Source organism: Equus przewalskii, chromosome 20 (assembly GCF_037783145.1).
Source record: "Equus przewalskii isolate Varuska chromosome 20, EquPr2, whole genome shotgun sequence".
Lineage (NCBI taxonomy): Eukaryota > Metazoa > Chordata > Mammalia > Perissodactyla > Equidae > Equus > Equus przewalskii.
This window is the reverse complement of record NC_091850.1, coordinates 1,299,760-1,313,476: the sequence shown is the minus strand read 5'-3', so window position 1 is coordinate 1,313,476 and position 13,717 is coordinate 1,299,760. Positions and strand designations below refer to the sequence as shown.

The following is a 13,717-nucleotide window of genomic DNA, read 5'->3' as shown; positions in this document are numbered from 1 at the left end:
CCCAAAAATGTGGAGAAAAAGGAACCTTTGTGTCTTGTTGGTGGGAATGTAAATGGTACAGACACTTCGGAAAACAGTATGGAGTTTCCCCAAAAGAAAAAAACAGAACTATCATGTGACCTAGCCATGTCACTTCTGGGTATTTATCCAAAGGAATGGAAATCACTATCTCACAGAGATGTCTGCACCCCCATGTTCATTGCAGCATTGTTCACAGTAGCCAAGACACCGAAACAACCTAAACGTCCATCAACGGATGAACGGATAGAGAATATTTGATGTATACACACCATGGAATATTATTCACCCACAAAAAGAAGGACATTCTGCCTTTGTGACAACATAGATGGACCTTCAGGGCATTGTACTAAGTGAGATAAGTCAGACAGAGAAAGACTAACACTGTATGATATCACTTACATGTGGAATCTAAAAAAGCCAAAATCATGCAAAGGGTAGATTTGTGGTTTCCAGGGGCTGGGGGGTGCGGGAAATGAGGAGATGTTGGTCAAAGGTTACAAACTGCCAGTTAGAAGAGGAATCACTTCTGGGATCTACTGTACAGCATGGTGATTACAGCCGACAATACTGTATTGAATACTTGAAAGTGGATGAGAGAGTAGATCTCAAATGTTCTCCCCATAACAACAAATGGTAATTCTGTGGGGTAAAGGGAGTGCTAACTAACTTCATTGTGGTGATCACTTTGCATGTCTAAAATCATCACATCGTATACCTTAAGCTTACTCAATGTTATGTGTCAATCACAGGTCAGTCCAGAAGAAAGATCAAGTCTATTTTGTCATAACATGAGCCTAAGCGACCCTGCTGCCTTGGGTTACTATTTGCTTGGAACATCTTTTTCGATCCTTTCACTTTCGACCTATTTGTGTCTTTGATTCTGAAGTCGGTCTTTCATTTATTTATAATTGAGGTCATATTGGCTTATAACATAGTGTAAATTTCAGGTGCACATTGTTACACATCAGTGTCTGTGTAGACGGCATCATGTCCACCACTAGTCTAGCTTTTATCAGTCACCATACATGTGCGCCCCTTTACCCCTCTCACCCCACCCCCCTTCTCCTCTGGTGACCACTAATCTGTTCTCTTTATCTATGTGTCTCTTTGTTCATCTTCCACACATGAGTGAAATCATATGGTGTTTGTCTCTGTCTGGCTTATTTTGCTTAACATAATACCCTCAAGGTCCGTCCACGTGGTTGCAAATGGCAGGATTTCGTCTTTTTTATGGCTGAGTACTATTCCATTGTATACATACACCGCATCTTTATCCCTTCATCATTGAAGGCCCTTGGGCTGCTCCTGTCTCTGGTTACTCGGTTCTGCTCAGCTGGGTCTCGGGCTCCTCCAGTGGCTCTCCACAGGCTCGGGAGCTGCTGGCCCGGCACCACCTGCACTGCTGCTCCCGGGATGTCCTGGGGTGCTGGCTGCGCCGCTGCCAGCGGAGCTGGTACACAGGTGTCACTGTCACTGTCAGCGGAGACGGCGGACTTACAGCCCCTGCTGCTGGTGGAGCTGGTGTGGGGTTGCCACCACTGGGGGCTGGGTTCCCAGCTGTGCTGAAGTCCCTGTTGCTCCTGGGTGCGGATGCCGCCTTCCACCGCTGGGGGCGGCGAGGGGTCTGTTTCTCCAGTTCCCGCCCCTCCTGCTCCTGTTGGCGCGCGGGGTCAGGCCGCTGGGCGTTCCAGGCCGGGCCACAGCCGCAAGGGTCGCGTCGCCGCCGGGCCGCCGCCTCTCCTGGTCGCGCTGGGCGGGGCGCGGTCCCGCGGCAGGGCAGCCGCCAGTGGGCGCTCCCGCGGCCGCCCCGCCCCCCGAGCCCCGCCCGCCCGCCCTGCGCGCGGGTCCGCGCCCCCGGCTGCTGCAAGAGGGCCGGCTCCCTGGCTCCCGCCCGCCCGCCCGCGCGCCGCCCTCGGAGGTGCACCTGCGGGGTCCGTCGGCGTCCCCCGCGCGGTGTCGGACGCCTGCTGCTCCACGGGCGTCTGTTTACTTGTCTCTTTGAGGGGAGGGACGGGCGACAGCTGCCTCCACCTTGACGCTCTCCTCACTCCTAAACTAGGGCTCTGGGGAGCAGTATACCGTTGAATCACTTTCCCCATTCTGCCAACGTCTGTCTTCTGATTGGAGCGTTTAAATCGTTATTGTTGGAGGCCTCGCGCTCACGGGGTTACCTGTCCTTACAGGCTTCGTTCCGAAGACTTAACCCCTGAAAGCACTGACGTGTCTCCCACCGATGCCGGAGCCTGTCACTTACAGTCCTTGCCGCTTTCCCCGCAGCTGTCTACAGTATTTGAATTACTGTCTTCTTCGCATTTCTGGTTACTAGTCAACAACTGTTTAATTTCTATCCAAGGATGATTAAATCGACATACACTGAAACAAGAAATATGCACTCACAATACTAAAGGATGACCTGGTCCGTGATACTTTGGTCACTTCCTCTGCTTATTGGTTCGACAAGCCTCCTAGGTCTGGTACGCTGCTCGCTCACACCTACTACTCAACCCTCAACGATTTAGGTGCGGCTTTTCCTCTCTGGGCAGGAGCAGTAATTGCCCGTTTTTGCCATAAATCTAAAGCGTGTGGATGGTGGGAGAGAGAAGCTGCCTTTTCCTCTGTGGGGCCAACCATCTGGAGACATTGGGACGAGACTTGTCTGCACAAAGAGAGAATGACATCAAACTACACCAAACATTTGGAAATTTCGGGGCGAGAGACTTGAGGACGTGATTCGAATCCTGAGGTCGCCTCCCCATGATGTGGGGCAGGTGAGCCGAGGAGTAGAAAGAAAGGTTTCTTGGGGTCTCAAGGTCTGGCAGTAGTGCTCTTCTATTTAGAGAATAGTATGGAACAGCATGGGGACAGGACCCATGGGCAGTCAGAGCTGCTGCTGCAAACATGGGTGGAGAGTAAGGCTAAATTTAAGGCATAGGTATGTGAGTTATCTCTTTACAAGACAAAGGAAAGAATATGTAAAAAAAAGTTGTTAAAATGGTATCAGCGCTGGTAGGGTCTCGTTATTGGGTGGTCCTATAACTATTAGATAAGAATCAAACTGGATTAAGTAAATGGCAGAAGCCACCGCTTAAATATTATCTATAGCTAAAGACAAAGGAGGATTTGGGGGGGGGGGGTCAGTTACATGAGGCTACCAGACAGTAAACAACTTAAGTCCTTGCTGTCCCCATTAAGAGTTTCCAGAGATAAGGCCATCCCGCCTTCCTCCTGGTGCAGAGAGAGACACACACCCCCCCACACAGAGACTTCCTTCACAAATGCAAATGTCTCTCATCAAAGGGCAAGCAAATTCCCCTCCTCAGAGTCCACTTCTCATCTGCAGTTTTAAAAGTAACCAGCCTAAACTCCTCATCACCCCAGTCCCTGCATGTCCTAGAACAGGAGCCAGTAAATTCCTAGTTTTTGCCCAAAATTTACACTTCTGTCCCTGACAAGGGAAACAGTCCCCACCAAGTCAGAAAGGAGCTTGGGAGTCTGTCACCCCTCCACATCCCATGGGGGTGGCCTCCCTCTCCCGTGGTGTGACAGCCTCTGTCTGAGCCTCCCGTCCTCCCTGGGGCTCACTTCCTCTTTGGACGCCTCTGATCCTGAGACAACTCCTCTGCTTGTGGAGCCTCTACGTCTCTAACGATCACTCCCCCAGCTGTGGAGGGCGACAGTCTCACACACGTGGGAGGCATTCCGTCTGCTGCCTAGAACACACTATTTTAAAAATCACAGCACGCTTTTCATTTCCTGTAAGACCCTAAAACAAATGTGTAACTCTTGGATCCATTTACTCATATTCCTGTGAATTATTTTGTCTGCACTGTGAGACAAACACCCAGAGGGCAGGGGACCTCATCTTGTTTGCTCTGTGCTTGAATTCCCAGAGCCTGTGCAATAAATGAAATCAAGAAATTAAAAAAAAAAGAAAAGAAAACAGCAAGTCTCCAGAGAATTCAACTGCCGTGTTGTCATGGGGTCTCCTTAGCAGGCAATGAGAGGAATTTGTCTGAACCCGCCCCCTCCAGCCCCACCCCAGCGCTCTCAGCGTCCATCAGTCAGGCCCCAGGCATCCCTGCCTGAGAACACAGATTGGTTAAAGGTGTTATAGTCCTGACTGTCAGTAAAGGGCCCAGGGGATACCCACCCTGTGCAATCTTCCTAACTCCGTTGGCATGATAACCCCTAGAAGCCAGTGCCGAGTTTCACTACAGAACAAGACTCGGGATTTTCAGGATTTTCAGGGACAGCTGGGACCTCATCAAAAGTTGACTCACAGTTCCCCTCCTCCACTTCATTAGTGCAATTAAAGAGCCCTAAGGCTCAGCCACAGAGCAGCAGGCAGATGGGGTCTGATGACACCTCTGGGCTGAGGTGCAGGGAGAGCCTCAGGGTCACCCCCTCTAGAGGCTGGTCCCAGAGAGGTTTCCCGCTTAGGCTCAAGCCCAAACTTGGGCATCTGATCAGCATCCAGAGAGCTAAGTGGGAACTGGAGGTGGCGTTCTCTTCTCCCAAGCCACAAGATTCCCAGAGCTCCAAATAGCCAGCTGCTGCAGAGGCACTGTGGTGCCCTGGGCAGGGGAGCGCACAGCATGCAGCACACCTGGCACGGAGCACGGCCGCTGTGCGCTCCCTGCCGCCTGCGGGCAAAGAGGTGGAGGATTCTGGCCCATGCGTCTGCTTCCCCATAATGCTCCCTGCGCTGCCTTATGGAAATTTCTTGTTCAGCACTCCCTCCTCCCCAACTAGGCTGACAGCCCTGGGGGTAGGCCAGCTGGACCTGCTCACCATTGTGTTTCCTGGCATCTAGAGGGGCTCAATAAATACTTGCTGAGGAAACAGACGAATGACTCTCTCGTTTCCCCAGGGAAAGTCTGTGAGCTGCAAAATCCTTCTGAAATGTCCAGGGCTACTCCCTAACGTGCCTGAAATTCACTTTTCAGCTGTGGTCGACGTCACAGGAAACCCCCTGCCCTTGTGTGTGTGTCATAACCATTGTCCTCTGTGTAAATGAGCGTCATCACATGCTCCTTGGGATTCTGGGGCAATGTCCTTTGAAATCTGATCCTTCCCTATTATTTAAGGCCATTTTAAGCTACTCCCCTCCTTGCTGCCCAAGTGCCTGTCATAGTGACTGTTTTCTGTTCCTTGAATGGGCAATCATCTTCCCACCCAGGTCTCTTACCCATGCTGCCCCTTCTGCCTGGTGCACCCTCTCCTCTCCCTCTGCCCCTGGAGCAGAAAGCCTCAGCTGAAGTGCCACCTTCTCTGTGAACTGCCAGCCTGCCCTACTCGCTGTGGGTTGGGCTGTCGGGCTCTCACAGCCAACGGCCTTTCCGTCCTCACTCCTCCCCCCTCAACTAGTTCAGTTCTTCATCACCTGCCTTCTCCCCTCACGGCAGTGACCAGAGGGCAGGTTCACGTCAGTCCTGGTCACTGTGGTCTCCCCGGAGATGGACTCTGATGTTCCTGACACGTCTGTCGAGTGATGGTCGCTGGGGCTGGACTTCCTCCGAACTGGAAGGAAGAGTTATCTCATGCACGGTCTTCAGTGCTGAGGCTGGTCACGCTTATCAAACTGACCAGCTAGTGTGGCCAGTTCTGACTTTACCCACTTGCCAAAGAGCAGATCAAGCATGGGGTTTCCTTCCTGTACTTCCCATCAGACAGCCGCTTATCTCAGTAAAGAGGGGACCTCTTGAGCAAAACGTTGACCAAAGATTTATGGAACCCTTCAACTTGATTCACTGCCCAATTCTTAGTGGGAATTTTATCTTATAAATATTTATATTTTATGATATAGCTAGTTTTTGCTGGAGACAGGAGATGACAGGGACCAGAATTTCACTTCTAAGAGCTCCTGGACAAAGGAGGGAGACAGACTAGTGCACACAGCGTTCAGATACTGGAGGATAAATGCAGGGAAGACGCGACAGACTCCTGGGAAGGGTACAGCCCCTTTAGCTTAAAAAGATCCAAAAAGGAAATCCATTGACAAGAAATTTACCATGAGACTGAGGAGTATCTGCCAGATTCAGACATTTGGGATCAGACTGAAGACACGTGGGAAGTTGCCCACACTCCCCAAGTCGAGGGCGCGGGGTGGTGGTGGGAAGTGGGTGCAGAGCACTTTCCTTGACGGAGGGATGGGGTCTGACCCGTCTCTTCATCTGCAGCTGGGAGCACAGGTTCTGGCACAAGCAGGGGCTGAGGAAGGTGTGGGGAGTGAAACGACTTGAGCTGATATTCGCTGATCATCCCCTGGGTTAAACCCAATGGAGATACCCAGAAATTCGTGGATTCTGCCTGGAACAAAGCTACAAGCAGAGCTACAAGGCTGTGGTTCAAAGAGACTCTGGTTGTTCTCATTGTTTCTCCCCTGGCCACACAGGGCTCCTCACGTAGTAGGTGCTCAGCAATTATCTGTGAGACGAATGTAGGAATAACGTCCATAGTTGAGAAAACATTTGAAACGGGGCTGGGGGAGGGGGTCCATCTCGACCAAGCAGCTACTCTGTGCCAGGTCTTTGCACGCATAGTGTCTCTGATCTGTGTAATTCAGCCCCATTTTACAAAGGAGAAAACGAGGCCCAGAGAGGCCATGTCACTCGTCCAAGGGCACAGGACCCTCCAGGTGAGGCTGCAAGATGCAGCTGCACTGTGACCTTGTGACCTTGGTCTCCTCCACCCCATCCCCTGGCTTAGCACCAACTCCCTTCTGTGACCCTACCCTTGGTTCCTGACTGCTCTGGGCATGCAGAAACAGCAACAAAAGATCTTCCTCCTTAGTCCAGGGTGCTTTTCTTGGTTGAACCTCTGTCCATCTGACAATTAGAGTTGTGCCAAGGAAATCCCACCAAGATTTCCCCCACATTCTGGGTCTTCTGCTGTCCCGGTAGGGTAGAGCTCAGAGGAAAGTCTTGGCTGGAACCTCAGCCCAGGCTGGCATTGCCGTGGCCAAGCCAGCTGCCCTGGCCCCTCCTGGTTCTCCTTCCAGCCCACTCTCCCCCCGGGCTAGAAAGATGGTTCTAAGGTGCCTGCCGTTCCCTTCACATTTTGGCCCTGTTCTGACCTCCCAGCCTGTCCTAACCCCGTCCCAGGCTCTTCCTCACACCTCTGCTCATGCCGGTGCCTCTGCCTGCGATTCCCTCCCTGTCTGTGTGCCAGGGACTGTTGTTCATGCTTCGAAGTTCAGCTCAGATGGTGCCTCCCCTGCTCCCTGCCTGCACTGCAGGGTCTCACCGTAGGGTGCATGGATCATCCATTATTTTCTTCAATGTGCACAGTCGGCCCCCAATCCTCAGGTTCTATGTCCACAGATTCAACCACTGTGGATGGAAAATATTCGAAGAAAATTCCCCAACTCTAAGCAATACAGTGCAGCAGCTATTTACACAGCATTTTAATTGTACTAGTGATTATGAGTGATCAAGAGATGATTTAACATACACAGGAGGATGTGTGCAGGTTACGTGCAGACACTACGTCATTTTCTGTAAGGGACTTGAGCCTCTGTGAGTTTTGGTATCCGCGGGGGATAGATCCCTGTGGATACCAAGGGACGACTGTGTATTTATGAAATATTTTCTGCTCTATTTGATATTTACCATTCTAGGTGCTGGGAACACAGCATGCAACCGGCGAGAGGCCATCTCTGCCCTCAGGAGGTCTTGGAGGAGCCTGGTGGGAGACACAGCTACATAACCAGGAGACGGCAACTCCGGGTGATGAGGACTTCAGGGGAAGCTAGGATTTGGAGAGGCAGATACCTCATCAGGGGTGTGGGAGGCAGGGTGAGCTTCCTGGAGGAGGTGACTTGTGACCTGAAACCGGTTGACTGAGGCAGATGTGAGTGAGGCATGAGGGATGTGGTGGGACCTGGGGTGAGAGAGAGGCCAGCACATTCAGAAAACCGGAAATGCTCCCATCTCATTTTAGCCTAGCGATACAAAAAGGGGGGCAGGTGTTGGAATTAGAGGAGACGTCTTCAGTTCTCGGCCCTAGGCGAGCCTGCCTCTTCCCCCAAATCCACCTGTGAGGGCTGCCCGATTCCTGGCAGGAGTTTGGGGCCCTTGTTACTACTTGTCCACAGACAGCTCTCCTGGAACCAGGCCCAGGCTTCCTTGTCCAAGACGGGGCCCACGTCGTCACCACCAGCAGTCGAACAGAGCGGGTGAGGGCAGGAGGGACCTTTAGGGCCCTTCGCCAAGTCAGTATGTTTTCGCGTCCTGGCCCCTGCAGGGTTGGCTCCAAACCCGGAGTCCAGCCTTCAGGCCCACAGCTGCTCTCTCCACACACCTAGTGCCCCAGCATGTGGACACGACCTGACCGTGCATTTTCTCACTCTGCTTTTATTGACTTCAGCCCTGTGGCAGGATCTCCCTTCCCCTGTGATCAGCTGAGAGAACTCCTCTTCATCCATTAAGTCCCAGAGGAAACATTCCTTCCGCGTTTCCCCCAGTGACCAGCAGACGTCTCCCTCACAGGCCTGCACGTTGGGCTGTGGCTGTGGGTCGAAGGTCTGGGACTGGGTCTGCTGTATCTCTGTGTCCCCAGGGCCTGGACAGCGCTGGACACACAGTAGGGACTCAGCGTACGCCTCTTGTGTGGAGTCCAATGGCAGAGGCTGTCCTATTGCCCAGAGTCCAAACTCTCGAGCCTGGGGTTGAGCATCCTGTAATAAATCTCAGACATATGGGTTTTCTGACAGCAGAGTGAGTGCACACGTGAATGTGACCAGCCGTCAGATCCTCTCTGGCAGGAAAGTGCTGTTTTTACTCCCAGTTTGCAGATGGGGAGGCTGAGGTTAGAGGTTTGTGTTAATGTTTTCTGCGGTCCAATGGCGTGTTAGCGATGGAGCTGAGGACCAAACCCTGGGGCCTAAAGATGACGTCGATTGGAAGGGGCCATTGGGGCTGCAGAGCAACAGCATCAGAGACACTTGCAGGAGAGAGGTGTGGCCATCCTTGGTGAGCAGCTGGGGGTGTGGCGCAGGGCCTCTAGCTGACTTGTGGGAGCCACACTGAGGCCAGCAGCACAGGATGCACAGGGACGGGACTCCCACCACCATCCCTGCCCCTTGTGGAAACTATAGGCCAGAGACAGCACCAGGAAATGAGCACACAAAAGCAGACACAAAGGGCCACGCACAACTCAGGCTCTGGGGTTGTTGCTGAGCCATCTGCAGCCCAGACCCCAGAACTCATCCTAGGTCCACGGCAAATGTCCCCCAAGTCAGTGAGTTACCAACATCAGGCTGCCACAGCCCAGTCATATCTACGAAAGAAAGTTCATGCCACCAAACATAGGTGCAAACCTTAGAGCTTCTTGAGACTTCTGGTCAACCCTATGTGTGGGTTTGAGGGTTCAGAGTTCCCCAGTAGAGAGACGTCGGAACCAGGGCTGATCCTGGCAGGTGACAGTCACCAGAGGAGAGTGAAAAAATGGAGACTATTTGTTCCTGTGACGGAGACCCACTTGAACTCTGTTCACTTGAACTGGTCCTGGGGGCCTGGACTGCTCCTCCTGGAAGCCACTGACAATCCTGTCTGGCCACAGATGGCAGAGGAGGACTTCCCTCGAGGAAAGCCCTTGAAACTGAAGGTCTCTAGATGTTCAGGACCCGGGTAGGCATCCTGCTTGGCCAAGTCTAAGAGTACTGCCATGGCTTTAAAAAGACCCATAGCTGCATTTATTGAGGGCTTATCAACCACCAGACCCACACTCTCAATGCAGAGAGCATCCTTGGGAGGCAGGTCTTATAATTATTTCCATTTTACAAATAGGGAAACTGAGGTTGACAGGTTAGGTGGCATATCTCAGGTGACAGTAAATGAGTAGAAGATCTCGGGCTCAGAATTCTGAGAGTTTTATAAAATCATGAAAGATAATCAAAAGACAGATTGAGGGAACTCAGAGAACCCCTGACTGGGTAAATTCCAGAAAGCATATGCATGCGTGCGCACGCGCGCGCGCACACACACACACACACAGGTACATCCTAGTCAACCTGAAGAGAATCAAAGGAAAAGAGAAAAACCATAATGGCATTCAGAGGTAAAAGACCATTAAACGACACCACACGTGAAAGCTTCCCAACTGTGGGTGTGATGACTAGAGGCCTCTCCGTCAGCACTGGCTTGTTTCTCCTCCTCCCTGCATCACCGTCTGGCAGATGCTGGACACAAGCAGGACATTACACGGAAGAAATGTTCTAGCCAGTGCAGGCCGTGTGGGCAGGCAACAGCAAGGAGACAGGGGCGGGTATGGGTGGTGCCAGGTGAGAGTCAGGAGAGGGAGAGTGTTCTTTTCAGGCCTGTTGATGGTAGCGGGTCTCATGGCGCAGGAGTGTGTCGGGGTGATTTTAATCAAGCCCCTGTCAAGGTTGATGCTGGCACACAGTCTGAGGCCCCTGCCCTGCGTTACCCTGCCTTCTTCTGACGTCCATCCCTTGAACGGACAAATGGGAAGCTGCTGTGCTCACTTTGGCAAAGTGTCGGGGAGGCACAGCTGGTCCAGTTCCAGTCTTTCACTGGAGGCTCCGTTCAGTGGCCTGTGCAGCTCCCAGCCCAGCAGAGCTGAGCTCTGCCCTCCTCCTCAGAACCCCCTGTGAGCCCTGCCCAAGGACCTGGGCGGCATTTCAGGGCTCCTCCTGCAACTTGTCCACGACGAATTCACCTGCTTCAAAGGCGAGGATCACCGTGTGAGGATGGTGCTCATCTGGTCATCATCAACGGCCAAACAGAGCAGTGGGATGCGTGAGGGGCACTGTCTCTCCCCTCAAGTCATTGCAAGCTCCTGTCCTTGTCCCCTGTAGAATCTGGTGCAAATTCTTCATTCTGCCCTCTTAATACACATCATCCATCTTGGCGGGTAGAGTTGAGCAGCATTCATTTGTGTCCAGCTTCTGAGCAATTCTTCCTGCTGACCCCTCTACCTGGAATGCCCCTGCCTCCTTTTATCTACAGGGACAGCTCCTCCATCAGATCAATTTCACATCAGATCAAACATTTCCCTCAATATCCTTCCCCCTGCCTCTTCCTGAATGCTGGACTGTGCTGCCAGATCATGGGTCCATCTGCCCACACACGAGGGACCCCAAGGCAATGGGCGGATCTGTCTTACCTTTGAGTCCATGGTGCCTGGAGCCACATTGGACACACAGCAGGACCCAATATTTGTCAGTGGAATCCGATTGATTGCCAGTACCATTTCTATGGGGTAGTGCCCAAATTCCTCGCCCTGTCAATCACGCCCTTGAATAATATTCCTTACTGCCTCCTATCCAGTGCTCAACTAGGAACTCTACTGGGCTCTTTTCCCTCACTGAATCTTCAGAGAAATCCTGGAAGCACCTGCCATCGCCATCTCCATTTTACCAACGAGGAGCCTGAGGATCGTAAGTGTTCACAACTTGCTGACCCCATTGTCCACAGCAGTGGTGGAAATGGAGGTCTATCCAGAGCTTTTGGCCAGTGTATTCAACTGCTACATTGGACCGCATCCCTGCCCATGGGGTCCTCTAGGTCTTAGTCCCTTTCACGGGCTGCATCCACCACATGCCCACCTCTGGCTGTAGTATTAATTGACCTAATCTTCCTTCTCCCCATGCAGAAATTCCCGAGTTCAGCAGAAGATGTTGTGTCCTGGACTGGCCTTTGGAAACAGTACCCAAAGGGCATCTATCAGTGGAGAGGTGGCTCAGCCCCACCTTCATGTGAATGTTTCTGTTGGAATACCTGAGCCCTAGCTAGTCTGTCTCATTGGATCTTGGAGACATCTTCCCATAGATTCCTGACTGCCTCAAGGTTCTAATTTTGGCCTGAACAAACAGCCTGTCATGTTTCCTGTTGTCATGCTTAGTTGCAGGTGTGTGTGTGTGTGTAAACCACAATTCAACAACATCAAACAAGAAGTTCTTTATTGTAGGAACTCACGTTCCTTTAATACACTAAAGAGAACCTTGCCCTTTAAGGAGGGGAATAGGATGTGTGACGTGCAAGCGTATTAAGCTGCAGAGCTCATCTGGGCATATCTGGAGTCTCTCGTGTCCTACAGAACATGCTTGCAGGATCACTGCCTGGAGGATGCAGTCCGAAGCCCTCAGCATATAAGTCAACGATCTCACGCTCTGGTGACCATCTGTCTTTGAACTTTCCTTCATGTCCGCAGCTTTACCAGAACTTCACCCTAAGCATCTTGGGCCATCTTGAGCACATCTGCTTTCCTTCATCCCCTCTGCTTCTCCCTCAGGTCTCAGGAAAATGGCTCTATATCCTGTGTTTAGTCTTCCTCTCATTGACCCATGCTCTAGTCAAGCCCAAGGTGCCATCTTTAAAAATATGTCTGATATGGCTTTAGAAATCATCCAGCTTCTCAATGACACATGGACAAGTCCAGACTCTTTCAGATGGCACCTTTCAATGCCCATGCAGCGGGTACCATTGATCTTCACGTTCTCATCTCCTACACTCCCAAGTGCTCCCTCCACCTCCTTGCCACAGCTATGTGCCAGATGACTCGTCTTTTTGGACCTTGTCTTGCAGCTCATCTTCCTGCTTTTGTTCCTGCTGTGTCACCCATCTCGAACACATTTTATTGGTTTGGTGAACTGCAATATGTGTGTCGAGCCCAAGATGCTGTGCCTGCCAGAGGAATCCATCCTATGCCCAGCCCGAGTTAACCCAACTCCCTTAATATCCCAGCCACGCACTCTGTGGAGGTTTGTGGTTGTGTTTATTAAGATCTTCCTTTGTCTAAACACGTTTTATCCGCCAGATGAGCTGCTGCTTTAGGGCAGAGAAGGTGTCCTACACATCTACATGTCTCCAGTACCCCTACAAGGCTTGAACATGACAGGTGCACAACAAACTCTTTCAGAATGAATGGATGAGTGTTGTGAACATTTTAAGAAGTGTTTAGGAAAGAGGGCATGGGATCGTTTGACAGACTTAGCCCCTATTATATGCCAGACACTCAAATGTCCTCAAACTGAATCTCAGAGATCCAGAGATGCGAAGTCACTTGTCCTCTTGGGACTCATTTATTTCATTTATGAGGCAAGAAGTTGCACCAGAAGATTGTCCTAGGACAGTGGTGCTCAAGAGGAGGTGATTTTCCCCACTAGAGATGCTTGGCACTGTCTGGAATATTTTTGGCCGTCACAACAGAGAATGGGTACTCCTGGCATCTAGTGGGGAGACACCGGGAATGCTGCTCAATATCCCACAATGCACAGGACAGCACCTCACAACAAATAATGATATGGCGCCAAATGTCAATAGTACCCTAGTATATAAACCCTGCTGAAAGGTATGGCTAGGATTTTTTATTTCTTGGGATTTCTCCATATCCCCAAGACTGGCCCCTCAGCTGGTGGCCTGATCCTCTTCGGGGACCTTGTCATCAAGAACCCCAGCTGAGCCTGGCTGAGAGTGCCTTGCGCCAGCACTGTGGTTAAGGGACGTGGCTGATGTTGGTGTGTTTTCACAGCAGCTGGCCTCATGCTGAATCTTACTGCCAGGATTGTGTCTACATGAGGAAGGCTGGCTCCTGGTCCTCTGATGCGTGCTGTGTATATGGGTGCTGTAGTTGGATCTGCGAGAAGCCATGGGTCTGCTGAGCCTGCTCCCTTTCCTCTGTCTCCAGGCTCAGGAGAGATTGTCTTGATCTGTGACCCCATAACAATGCCCTG

The 13,717-nt window shown here is 51.7% G+C and overlaps 1 long non-coding RNA gene across 1 annotated transcript; it reads left to right on the top strand.

The window, feature by feature from the left end:
• The first annotated feature begins 1,906 nt into the window (after nt 1–1,906).
• On the top strand, nt 1,907–12,745 carry LOC139077768 (uncharacterized). The gene is made up of 4 exons (XR_011530222.1): nt 1,907–2,789; nt 7,640–7,817; nt 11,313–11,422; nt 12,570–12,745. It is a non-coding gene; the product is annotated as an uncharacterized lncRNA (long non-coding RNA).
• Nucleotides 12,746–13,717: the final 972 nt, after the last annotated feature.